General features: G+C 49.4%; 1 protein-coding gene across 1 annotated transcript in view; it reads left to right on the top strand.

Moving 5' to 3' along the window:
• Positions 1 to 13,869, top strand: part of TMED9 (transmembrane p24 trafficking protein 9) — a 214,054-nt gene that overhangs the window by 21,013 nt on the left and 179,172 nt on the right. The window lies entirely within an intron of this gene.

The following is a 13,869-nucleotide window of genomic DNA, read 5'->3' as shown; positions in this document are numbered from 1 at the left end:
GCACTTTGGGATGCCAAGGCAGGCGGATCACTTGAGGTCAGGAGTTCAAGACTGGCCTGGCCAACATGTTGGCCAAACCCCATCTCTGAAAAATACAAGAATTAGCTGGGCGTAGCGGCACGTGCCTGTATCCCAGCTACCTGGGAGGCTGAGGCAGGAGAATCACTTGAACCCAGGAGGCGGAAGTTGTAGTGAGCAGAGATTGCACCATTGCACTTCAGCCTGGGCGACAGAGACTGTCTACCAAAAAAAAAAAAAAAAAAAAAAAAAAAAAAGAATATGGCAGAAGTGAGGGTGTTGGACTTCCAAACCCAGGTCATAAAAGACATTGCAGTTTCTGCCTCAGTCTCTTGGATTGCTCACTCTGAAGGAAGCCAGCCACTACACTCTAAGGACACGCATGCAGCCCTGCAGAGAAGCCCATGTAGGGAGAAGGTAAAGCGCCCTGCTGACTGCCAGTGCCAATTTGACAGCCACATGAATGAGCTGCCTTGGAAGTGGATACTGCAGCCCTGACTGATATTTGGCTTGCAATCTTGTGAAAGACCTCAAGGCAAAACCGACCATCAGAAACTGTGATAAATCATCATTAAATGTTGTTGCTTTAAGCCACAAGTTAGGGTGATTTGTTATACAACATTTGAGAACTAATACTGATGGACTCATTTCTCATGACTTTGACAGCCTAGATCCTAAAACTAGAAGTATCCTTAAGACTTGGTCAGTTATGGCCAGGCACAGTGGCTCATGCCTGTAATCCCAACACTCTGCGGGGCTGGGAATCACTTGAGGATCACTTGAGCCCAGGAGTTCAAGACTGATGTAGGCAACATAGTGAAATCCCAACTCTCCAAAAAAAGTTAACATTAGCCAGGCGTGGTGGCATGTGCCTGTACTTTCAGCTACTTGTGAGGCTGAGGCAGGAGGATTGCTTGAGCCCAGAGGTCCAGAATGCTGTGAGCTATGATTGTGCCACTGCACTCCAGCTTGGGAAACAGAGTGAGACTGTATCTCAAAAAAAAAAAAAAAAAAAAAAAACTTCTCAGTTATATGAGCCAATAAAACCAATTTGAGTGGACTTCTGTCACTTTCAGTTAGAGTCCTAAGTTATCCCATAAGTAATTTATGGGAAATGAAAACAGAACGTAGCAATGTATTAACTCTGCTGGAAGACAGGCAGGCTGCGGAAGACTTCTTGGAACAGAAACGCAGAAAGAGGAGGGCAGGAGAGGAGGGGCATCCTTCCAACCTCTGGTTTCAAAGTCATTGATGTGACAGCTGTTAACTCCATGATGAAAGTGAAACTATTAGATATGTTGACGAGTCATTAAAGCGAAAGCACCTTTGTCACCTTTTTTTTTGTTGTTGTTTTAAAGAGACAGGGTCTTACTAAGTTGCCCAGGCTGGCCTGCAAATCCTGGGCGCAAGTGATCCTCTCGTCTCAGCCTCCTGAGTAGCTGGGATTACAGGTGCATGCCACCATGCCTGGCTCTGTCAATTCTTTTTTTTTTTTTTTTTTTTTTGAGACAAGAGTCTCCCTCTGTCGCCCAGGCTGGAGTGCAGTGGCGCGATCTCGGCTCACTGCAAGCTCCGCCTCCCGGGTTCGTGCCATTCTCCTGCCTCAGCCTCCCGAGTGGCTGGGACTACAGGCGCCCGCCACCACGCCCGGCTAATTTTTGCATTTTTAGTAGAGACGGGGTTTCATCGTGTTAGCCAGGATGGTCTCGATCTCCTGACCTCGTGATCCGCCCGCCCCGGCCTCCCAAAGTGCTGGGATTACAGGCGTGAGCCACTGCGCCTGGCCGGCTCTGTCAATTCTTGGTTGCACCTGAGTATAGACCCTGGCCCTAAGGCCACTCCCACATTGGCTCCTTCCTCTCGGGGAGAAGGCAGCTGTTCCTCTAAATGGAAGGCGCCTTTTGAACAAGTCTTCACCCCCAGCAGGGGTTTGAGGCAGAGTGAGTAATACAACTGCACAGAAGCCTGAATGCAGCATGTCAAATGGGGAATGTAGTGAGCATAGGGAGCCTTGTAGGGAGTGTGAGATGAGGCGTGAGGTGGACATTAATGGGCATTTGGATGTTCAACATCCATCTCCCTTCCTCTTCCCCTCCCAGTTTCATTTTGTGATCACGCCTCCCCAGTTGTGGTGGTGAAAGGCTACTTTATTGGCCGGGCGCAGTGGCTCACGCCTGTAATCCCAGCACTTTGGGAGGCCAAGGTGGGCGGATCACAAGATCAGGAGATCGAGACCAGCCTGGCTAACACAGTGAAACCCCGTCTCTACTAAAAACACAAAAAATTAGCCGGGCCAGATGGCGGGCGCCTGTAGTCCCAGCTATTCAGGAGGCTGAGGCAGGAGAATGGTGTGAACCTAGAAGGCGGAGCTTGCAGTGAGCCAAGTTCGTGCCACTGCACTCCAGCCTGGCTGACAGAGTGAGACTCTGTCTCAAATATATATAAATATATATATTTTTTTCTTTTCTTTCTTTTTTATTTTTTGAGGCAGGGTGTCACTCTGTTGCTCAGGCTAGAGTGCAGTGGCATGATCATGGCTCACTGCAGGCTTAACGTCCCAGGCTCTAAGCGATTCTCCCACCTCAGCCTACCAAGTAGCTGGCATACAGGCGTGCACCACCACACCCAGCTAATTTTTAAATTTTTTGTAGAGGTGAGGTGTCACTATGTTCCCCAGGCTGGTCTCAAACTCCTGGGCACAAGCTATCTCCTCAACCTCAGCTTCCCAAAGTACTGGGATTACAGGTATGAGTCACTGCACCATATTTTTCAAATATTTGAATATTTGAATATTTCTCAAATCTCTCCATCTCTCTCAATTTCTACTGCCTCTTCTTTGACTTCCAGAAAATTCAAGGTGGCTACAGCTGTGAAACACAATTTGAGAGCCAGTGATGGACGTCTATCATTTCCTGTTTACCATTCATTCTCCCTGCTTCTAGAAATGGCCTTCAGTGTTTCTTTGGGGAATCGCTCCTCCCCACTCTGCGTCAATATACATAAAATAAAGCCTACCCCATCCCTTGGCTGAGGGTGGAGTGGGCATTTGATCTAGACCTGGCCAATCAGAACACCACCTCTGCCTGTCTTCAGCGGTTAGTTCAAAATGAACACCTGAATTAGCTGGGTGTGGTGGCACACGCCTGTGGTCCTAGCTACCTAGGAGGCTGAGGTGGGATGATGGCTTGAGCCCAGGAGGCAGAGGTTGCAGTGAGCCAAGATGGCACCACTGCACTCTAGCCTGGACGACAGAGCCAGACCCTATCTCAAAGAAAAAAAAAAAAAAAAAAAAGAACACCTAACCCACATCAAACCAGTGAGAGGCAGCCCCAGGATTTTTGCTGGAATTATAAAGCTAGAGGCGTTCTCTTTCCATGGAGGTTGCCACATTCCTAGCAAATGAGCCTGGAGCTGCTGGCAGCCATCTTTAACATCTCAAAAGGAGAACCTACCTGAGAATAAAGATAATAAAGATTAAAAGCAGAGACAGAGTATGGACGCTGGGCACGGTGGCTCACGCCTGTAATCCCAGCACTTTGGGAGGCTGAGGTGGATGGATTATCTGAGGTCAGGAGTTCGAAACCAGCCTGGCCACCATGGTGAAACCCTGCCTCTACTAAAAATACAAAAAAATTAGCTGGGTGTGGTGGCGTGCCTGTAATCCCAGCTACCTGGTAGGCTGAGGCAGGAGAATTGCTTGAACCCGGGAGGCAGAGGCTGCAGTGAGCTGAGATTGTATCACTGCATTCCAGCCTGGCAACAGAGTAAGACTCCGTCTCAAAAAAAAATAAAGAGCAGAGCCACGGTATGAAGAGAGAGATTTTGGGCCGGGCATGGTGGCTCACACCTGTAATCCCAGCACTTTTGGAGGCTGAGGCAGCTAGATCACAAGGTCAAGAGATCGAGACCATCCTGGCCAACATGGTGAAACCCCGTCTCTACTATAATATATATATATAGCCAGGCGTGGTGGCATGCAACTGTAGTCCCAGCTACTCGGGAGGTTGAGGCAGGAGAATTGCTTGAACCAGGGAGGTGGAGGTTGCAGTGAGCTGAGATCGCGCCACTGCACTCTGGCCTGGCAACAGAGTGAGACTCCATCTCAAAAAAAAAAGAAAAAAAAGAAAAGAAAAAGACAGATTTTGAATGACACCATTTGAGACCCAGCATCCAGAGACGTTTGAAGTCAGAACCACCCCCTATGCTTTTCTGTTACTTGAACCCCAAAATTCCTTTTTTTGCCTAAGCCACTTTTAGTTTCAACCAAAAGTCCTAACTTATGCTGCCAGAGTTCATGCACTGTTACCAGGAAGTTCCTAAAACAAAACAAAGCAAAACAAACCCTTCATGTGATTGTGATGGGTAAGTCAATAGTTTAAAGGACAGGAAAATACCGACCTTAGAAGCAAGGTAGGGAAGCTCTGGACTTGAGTCAGGAAGCCTTCCACTCCCACCTTGGCCACCGCCCTGCAGTGTGATGACGGCTAAGCTTGGCCTGTCTCAATCTGCATTGCCACACCTCTGTAGGGAGGGATGGGCACTCATGCTGTCTGATAGACTTGTTGAGGTGTTTGAATGGGATTGCATGTGAAAAGGCAGAACCTGGCATGTGGTTGGAGCTCAGTCCATAGAAGTGTACAAAGAAACTTTCCAATGTGGATACATTTTTCTCTCTAATTTCTGCACACTTGTCCCCAGATCTTCTTGCACATCTGCCTGTCTTCCACCAACTCCTTTAGACCAGAGCAGAAAGGCACTGTCCCCTTGCCCTGGCTTCTGTCTTTCTACAGCTGGGCTTACCTGCCCAGGTAGCTGGGATTACAGATGTGGGCCACCATACCAGCTAATTTTTTTGCATTTTTAGTAGAGATGGGGGTTTCACCATGTTGGTCAGGCTGGTCTCAAACTCCTGACCTCAGGTGATCCACCCACCTCGGCCTCCTGAAGTGCTGGGATTACAGGCATAAGCCACCGCCTCCGGCCAAGATAGAGTCTTTACACAAATAAAAGCCATTCTTTCTTCCAGACCAGTGCCATCTGAGAACTTTCTGTGATCATGGATGTGCTCTCTGTCTCTGTTGTCTAATACAGTAGCCACTGATTACACAGGGCTATTGAGCACTTGAAATGTTTGAAATGGGGCCATTGTTACTGAGGAACTGAAGTTTGGTTTTTTTGTTGTTAGTTTTGAGAGACAGGGTCTCGGTCTGTCGCCCAGGCTGGGGTGCAGTTGTGCCATCATAGCTCACTGCAGCCTCAACCTATTAGGCTCAAGCCATCTTCTCACTTCAGTCTCCTGAGCAGCTGGGACTACAGGCTTGAGCCATCATGCTTGGCTTGTAGTTTTTGTAGAGACAGAGTTTTGCTGTGTTGCCTAGGCTGGTCTTGAACTCCTGGGCTCAAGTGAACTACTAGCTTCGGCCTCCCAAAGTGTTGGGATTACAGGGATGAGCCACCACGCTGAGCTTTTTTTTTTTTTTTTTTTTTTTTTTTTAAATGGAGTCTCACTTTGCTCCCCTGTCTGGTCTTGAACTCCTGGGTTCAAGTGATCCTCTTCCTGTTTCGGGAGTAATCCTCTTCCTGCCTTCAAATGATCCTTCTCCTGCCTTCCAAAGTGCTGGGATTAGAGGCATGAGACATTGCGCCTGGCCTTGATTTTATATATATATATATATATGGAGAGAGAGAGAGAGAGAGAGAGAGAGAGAGAGGGAGTTTCACTCTTGTTGTCCAGGCTGGAGTGCAATGGAGCAATCTCAGCTTACTGAAGCCTCCACCTCCCAGGTTCAAGTGATTCTCCTGCCTCAGCCTCCCAAGTAGCTGGGATTACAGGTGCCTGCCACCACACCTGGCTAATTTTTGCATTTTTAGTAAAAACGGGTTTCACCATGTTGGCCAGGCTGGTCTTGAACTCCTGACTTCAGATGATCCACCCGCCTCGCCCTCCCAAAGTGCTGGGATTACAGGCATGAGCCACAGAACCCAGCCAAATTTAATTAATTTAAGTAGTCACATGTGACTAGGCGCTACCATATTGGACAGTGCAGTTCCTGACGGATGCAGGAAGAAGGTCAGTGTGTGGCTGCTGGTGTACGCCGAATGAGAGGGAGATGGCATGAAATAACGCTGGAGAGGGAAACAGGGCCCGGATCAAGCTGGGCCATTGTAGGCCACAGGGAAGAATGTAGGGTTTTTAACATTTTAATTGTTTATTTTTTGTAGAGATAGGTCGCACAATGTTGTTGTCCAGGCTGGCCTTGAACTCCTAGGATCAGGTGATCCTCCCACCTCAGCCTCCCAAGTAGCTGGGACTACAGGAAGGTTTTTTTTCAATTTATTTTTTTGAGACAGGGTCTTGCTCTGTTACCCAGGTTGGAGTGCACTGGTATGATCATGGCTCACTGCAGCTTCAAGGAGGTTTTATTATTTAAGTGTAATGAGAAGCGTATTAATTGTCCATGGCTGCATAACAAATTGTCCCAAAATTTAGCAGCTTAAAATGACATTTATGTAGACTGATCTCAGTGATAACTCTAGTTCTCTCATGTGGGCCAGCCTCACATCAATTAAACTTTTTTTTTTTTTTTTTTCTTGAGATGGAGCTCTGTCACCTAGGCTGGAGTGTGCAGTGGCACGATTTCGGCTCCCTGCAGCCTCTACCTCCTGGGTTCAAGGGATTCTCCTGCCTCAGCCTCCCGAGTAGCTGGGACTACAGGTGCCCACCATCACACCTGGCTAATTTTTGTATTTGTAGTAGAGATGGGGTTTCACTATGTTGGCCAGGCTGGTCTCGAACTCCTGACCTCAGGTGATCCACCCACCTTGGCCTCCCAAAGTGCTGGGATTACAGGCATGAGCCACCACTCCCAGCCATAAATTCTTCTTTAAAAAAAGGTATTTATGGGTCAGTTTCTATGGGTCAGGAGCCTGGCACTGTTTAACTGAGTGCCACTGGGTCAGCATCTCTCACGAGGCTGCATCGGAGGGTCAGCTGAGGCTGCTGGGGGAAGGATCCACTTTCAAGTTCACTTACAAAGCTAGAGACATCAGTTACTTGCCACATAGGTCTCTCCATCTCACAACATAACAGCTGGCTTCTCTCAGATTGAGCCAGTGAGGGAGCAAGAGGAGTTACCTAAGATGGTAGCCACAATCTTTTAGTAATCTCATGTTGGAAATGACTTCCATCACCTTGGCTGCATTTTTCCATTGGAAGTGAGTCAGGTTGGGTGCCGTGGCTCACGCCTGTAATCCCAAGACTTTAGGAGGCCAGGGAGGGAGGATTGCTTGAGCCAGGAGTTTGAGAGCAGCCTGGGCAACAAAGGGAGACCCTATCTCTACAAAAAAATCAATTAGCTGGGTATGGTGGCACCCGCATGTAGTCCCAGCTACTCGGGAGGCTGACGTAGGAGGATCGATTGGGCCCAGGAGGTGGAGGCTGCAGTAAACTGTGATCGTGCCACTGCACTCCTGAGTGACAGAGCAAGACCCTGTATCTTAGGAAAAAAAAATGTGGCTGGGCACAGTGGCTCACGCCTATAACCCCAGCACTTTGGGAAGCTGAGGCAGGTGGATCACCTGAGGTCAGGAGTTTGAAACCAGCCTAGCCAACATGGTGAAAACTCATTTCTACCAAAAATATAAAAATTAACCAGGCGTGGTGGGTGGTGCCTGTAATCCCAGCTACTTGGGAGGCTGAGGCAGGAGAATTGCTTAAACCCGGGAGGCAGAGGTTGCAATGAGCTGAGATTGCACCACTGCACTCCAGCCTGGGCGACAGAGCGAGACTCTGTCTAAAAAAAAAAGGAAGCCGGGCACGGTGGCTCAAGCCTGTAATCCCAGCACTTTGGGAGGCTGAGACGGGCGGATCACAAGGTCAGGAGATCGAGACCATCCTGGCTAACACGGTGAAACCCCGTCTCTACTAAAAAATACAAAAAACTAGCCGGGCGAGGTGGCGGGCGCCTGTGGTCCCAGCTACTCCGGAGGCTGAGGCAGGAGAATGGCGTAAACCCGGGAGGCGGAGCTTGCAGTGAGCTGAGATCCGGCCACTGCACTCCAGCCTGGGCGACAGAGCCAGACTCACTGCACTCCAGCCTGGGCGACAGAGCCAGACTCAGTCTCAAAAAAAAAAAAAAAAAAAAAAAAAGGAAAGAAAAGAAAAGGCCGGGCGCAGGCGAGGCCCGGTGGCTCACGCCTGTAATCCCAGCACTTTGGGAGGCCGAGATGGGCAGATCACTTGAGGTCAGGAGTTCAAGACCAGCCTGGACAACATGGTGAAACCCCATCTCTACAAAAATTAACTGGGCGTAGTGGCACGCGCCTGTAGTCCCAGCTACTCGGGAGGCTGAGGCGGGAGAATTGCTTGAACCCCAGAGGCGGAAGTTGCAGTGAGTGGAGATCATGCCACTGTACTCCAGCCTGGCAACAGAGTGAGACTCCCACAGAGCGAGACTCCGTCTCAAAAAAAAAAAGAAAGAAAGAACAAGAAAAATGCCGAGTGTGGTGGCTCACACCTGTAATCCCAGCACTTTGGGAGACCGAGGCGGGCAGATCACAAGGTCAGGAGTTCCAGACCAGCCTGGCCACATGGTGAAACCCTGTCTCTACTAAAAATACAAAAAATCAGCCAGGCATGGTGGTGAGCGCCTTTAATTCCACCTACCCAGGAGGCTGAGGCAGGAGAATTGTGTGAACCCAGGAGGTGGAGGTTGCAGTGAGCTGAGATCGCACCATTGCACCCCAGCCTGGGTAAGGAGAGCAAAACTCCATCTCAAAAAAAAAAAAAAAAAACAGTGAGTCAGGAGGTCCACCTGACACTTAAGGGGATCTCAAGGGTGTGAATACCAGGAAGAAACAGAGATCCCTGGCAGCAGGGGTACCTTGGAGGTTGCCTACCGCAGTCTGCCACTGGAGAGTTCTGAGCAAGAGAGTGACAGGATCCAGCTGATAGTTTTTAAGACAGGCCATCCAGTCACACGATACAAGATTAACGGTGCAGAAGGGAATAGGGTGAAAAACCTCCCTCCTGCCCCTGTCCCCAGCCATTTAACTGCCCCTTCCCAGATGCGAACAGCACTCCTGCTGCCTCACGTGGCCTTCCCAAAGTGGCCAACATGTATATAAGCAAAACTATCTGTGGTGGTGGTTAGTGTTGTTCACCAAATATTTCCAATTCTTTTCTCCTTCCAGGCCTATAGTAGTTATGGCAGGTACCTGTTTCTGCATTACAAACTACTCTAAACTTAGTGGCCTGCTTTATTATGCTCATGAATTCTGTGGGTTGGGAATTCAGGCAGGACTCAGCGGGGAAGATGCCAGGGGCCTCAGCTGGATACTTGAATGGCTGGGGGTGATCCAAATTGCCAGGGGCGGAGGCTTCTTCACTCACATGTCTGGTGCTTGGTGGGATGACTGGATCATCCCAGCATCCTGGGCTCAGCTGGGATTGTCAACCACAGCAGAGCACACACGTGTGGCCTCTCCATTTGGCTAGGGCGTCTCACAGCAGCGGCTGATTCTGAGGAAACAGCCCAAGAGGACAGTTCTGGAAAGCCGGCATTTTGTGAGAGCCAGGCCATATGGCCTTTTCTGACCTGGCCTCAGACTTCACTCTGCATCATTTCCACCATATTCTACCGACTACAAGACAGTCATTAAGGTCAGACCAAATTCAAGGGGAGGGAAATTAAACTCTATCTCTTGCTGTGGGGGTGGCAAGGTTTCATTGCAGGAGTGCCTGTGGGATGGGAATGCATTGTTACACTCGTCTTCAGAAAATATAATCTGCCATAGTAATGTTGTGTCTCCTCACTCCTTTATTTATTTATTTATTTATTTATTTATTTATTTATTTATTGAGACAGAGTCTCACTCTATCTCCCAGGCTGGAGTGCAGTGGAATGATCTCAGCTCACTGCAGCCTCCGCCTCCTGAGTTCCAGCGATTCTCCCACCCCAGCACCCCGAGTAGCTGGGACTACAGGTGTGCAACATCACGCCTGGCTACTTTTTGTATTTTTAGTAGAGACGGGGTTTCACCATGTTGGCCGGGCTAGTCTCAAACTCCTGACCTCAGGTGATCCACCAGCCTTGGCCTCCCAAAGTATGGGGATTACAGGCATGAGCCACCGCACCAGCCCTTCTCCCCACCCTTTAAAAGCTAGTTGTGGCCACGTGGTTTGCTTTGACCAATGAAATGTGAGCAGAAGTGACTTGTGTCACTTTTGGGTGTGAGCTTTAAGGACCATTGTATGATTTACCACATTCCTATTTCCTGCCATTACAGAAGCAGAAATTGCAATGAAGCCCCTATTATGCTGGGCCCTGAGTGACTACTATGTGTAGTGCCACCCCACCACCCAACAAGCTGTGTTGGACATGTGGTACATGTGAGAAATGAACTTTTGTTGTTTTAGGTTACTTAAACTTGAGATTGATTGTTACTGCAGCAGAACCTAATCTATCCAGACTCTTCTTTAGTTTTTGAGACAGAGTCTTACTCTGTCACCCAGGCGGGAGTGCACGATCTCGGCTCACTGCAACCTCTACCTCCTGGGTTCAACTGATTCTCCTGCCTCAGCCTCCCGAATAGCTAGGATTCCAGGCTCAGGCCAGCATTCCTGGCTAATTTTTGTGTTTTTTATGAGACTCTGTCTCAAAAAAAAAAAAAAAAAAAAAAAAAATGCATCTTTTTGGACAATGCTGCAGTGAATAGCACCAGACTAAGCGCAATGATATTTGTAAGATAAATTCCTAGACACGCACATCTCAGATGGTTGGTGGCAGATTTTCCCTTTTATTTATTTATTTATTTATTTTTGAGATGGAGTCTCCCTCTGTTGCCCAAGCTGGAATGCACTGGCGTGATCTTGGCTCACTGCAAACTCCTCCACCTACAGGGCTTAAGCGATTCTCATGCGTCAGTCTCCTGAGTAGCTGGGACTATAGGCGCGCACCACTATGCCTGGCTAATTTTTTTTATTTTAGTAGATATGGAGTTTCACCATGTTGGCCAGGATGGTCTCGAACTCCTGAGCTCAGGTGATCAGCCTGCCTTGACCTCCCAAAGTTCTGGGATTACAGGCATGAGCCACCATGCTTAGCCAATTTTCCCTTTTAAAAATATGACTTTGGCTGCAGGTAGAAAATGGCTTGAAGAGCTGGAACCAAATTTCCTGAGTGACATCTTCTCTTCACCTCTTATCTATTGCCATGTCCTGTCATGCCAGCTACATGCCAGGTCTCCATCTGTCCACCTGTCTGCATGTCATGGCCACTGCCCCAGCATAGGGCACCATCATTCCTCTCTCTAAACGTTCCTTCTAAAAGGTCTCTCACCTGTCTTAGGATACTTGGCCTGCAGACAAGGAAGCCAATTCTGGGTAACTAAACAGACGAGGAATGGACAGGACAGCCTGGGGGGCTTGCCGAATCCCCCTCCCCCAGGAAGGGCCTAGCTTGACTGCCTTCCTTCCCTCCCCCAACCTCCACGGCCTCCACAATGAATTCCATGTCTTGCGCTGCTCACTTGCTCTAGATTCAAAGACCTGGTTGGAAACATCGGAATTGTGCTCCAGCTACCAGAGACCTGGGAGAAAAAATTCTACCTCCCTTCTTTGATTTCCTTAGTTGAAGGCAGGGTCTGCCTCCACATCTCATAGGATTCTTCTCAAATGGGAAGGGCTTCAGATGTTGGGAACTAAAACAACAAGCCAGCCCCCTCCCCTCAGCTTATCCTTCACAGTGCAGCCCAGAGCTCTCTATGAAAGCAAATCTGATCACCGTGCTCAAAACCTCCTTGACAGCTCCCTACCACCTTCAAGATGAAGTCCAAAATTCCTTAGTTGGCTCTCAAGGCCCTCCCTGATCCAGGCCCCTCCTGAGACTTCAGCCTCATTTCTTGCCCCCCATGTCCACCCCATCGTGTACCTTTAAACTCTAGCTGGATGCTCTGCCCTTAGGTGCTGAACACAGGAGCCCTTCCTGACTTCCTCTTCAGAACTTTGAACATGTGATACCCCTCTGTCCAGAAGGCTCTTTCCCTCCCTACTCCAGTAACCCGCCCATTTTCACTGAATCTTCAGATTTCACTTGGACACAACAGCCTTCACTAAGTGAGGCAACTGCCCTATTGTTCCACTGGCCCCTGGATTTCCCTCTTTTTTTTTTTTTGACAGAGTCTTGCTCTGTCGCCCAGGCTGGAGCGATCTCATCTCCCTGCAAGCTCCGCCTCCCAGGTTCACACCATTCTCCTGCCTCAGCCTCCCAAGTAGCTGGGACTACAGGCGCCGGCCACCACGCCTGGCTAATTTTTGTGTTTTTAGTAGAGACAGGGTTTCACTGCGTTAGCCAGGAGGGTTTCCTCTTTTAAGGTACTTATCTTAATTCCCTAGATCCTAGATCCATCCACTTTTCTCCATCTCTACTGCTACCTTGTTAGTCCAGGCCACCGCCATCGCTGTCCTGGAATTCTGTAACCTCCTGACTGCTCTGCTTCCACTCTTGGCCCCCTAGGAATCCACCAGAGTGATATTTTTAAAATATAAATCATTCTTTCAAATGTTTCACATTTCACTTAGCAAAAACATTTCAACCTCCTGGACGTGTTCACGGTCTTCCATGACCTAGCTAGTGCCTTTGCTCCTTCTGTCTCATCTCAGACCACTGGGCCCAGAAGCTGCAGACGCCTTCTCCTATTCCCTGAAACACCACTTAGTCTGGCTTAGAGCCTCTGCGTTTGCTGTTGCTTCTACTGGATCCGCTCCAATGTCACACACTGAGAGTGTCACACACTCTATCTTGTCTTAACGTCCCAAGAGCAGTTGTCACTCTCTGAAACTATCTATTTGTTATTTACAGAATGATTACCTCTATCTCACCCGGCCCTCACTTGCTCCCTCCACTTCTAGCAAGTAAGCAGGGAGCCTGGCTATCTTGCTGCCACCACTGTATTCTCCAGCACCTGGCTTGGTGCCTGGCACAGAGGTGTTGCTCAGTAAGTGTTTTCGGATGAATGAATGAAGAGGGACTAGAGAAGCCTAGATGGATCTGGCTCTGCCTTACTAGCGGAATTTGGGCAAGCCCGTTTCCTGCTGCGTGAAGTGGGGGGTGGAGGAAGTGGGGTGTTAAGCTACAAGGTGTTGATTAGTTGTAAGATTTCAGCCTTGTTTTCTCCGTAGTGTTCGGGCTGGAGTCAGCCACTTGACGTCCGGCGCCTCAGCTCCCCACCTGTATAACGGGTGTGAACTCATCCCAATGTCTAGGGGTGGTAGTGCTGCCTTATAAGGCAGCAGAGGCCAAGGGAAGACTAGGCCGAGTGGGTGGAGAGAAATCACAACATCCGGCTGCGGGGGCTGGGCGGGGCGCCTGCGGCGACCGGGCAAGAGGTCGGGGAACGGCTGCGGAGGCCGCAGCCTCCTCCCTGTCTCTCCCTCTTTCGATGTGCGCCCTCCTGGTTGGGACCGACCCAAGGGAATAAGGCCACACAAGTGGACCAAACAAATTCGCTGCCAGCCCGCAGGAGGCCCAGGATACGGAGCGCATCCCCAACAAAACCCTAGAAAAGCCATCTGCGAGCTAAAGGCTGCCGGGCCACACCTTCAGGCGATGGCCCAATCAAAATGCAGTACTTAAGATGACGGACGTCTTCTTCACCCAATCACACATTCGGCCTCCTGGGCGTGCCCCAGAGTACCCACCTCCGTTGTCCCGGCTGAGGGCTCGGCCCTAATTGGCAGTTTGGTATCCTACGAAAGCCTAGAAATTCGAACCTAGGGGCTGAACCCCGCCCTCAGACCAACCAGGAAGAGGTGACGTGCTTGATCCCGCCCCCATACTCCTTTGAGCGAGT

The sequence above is a fragment of the Macaca thibetana genome, chromosome 6, assembly GCF_024542745.1.
Source record: "Macaca thibetana thibetana isolate TM-01 chromosome 6, ASM2454274v1, whole genome shotgun sequence".
In the NCBI taxonomy this organism is placed as follows: Eukaryota; Metazoa; Chordata; class Mammalia; order Primates; family Cercopithecidae; genus Macaca; species Macaca thibetana.
Note: the sequence above shows the minus strand (reverse complement) of the source record. Positions and strands in the feature narration are given on the sequence as shown.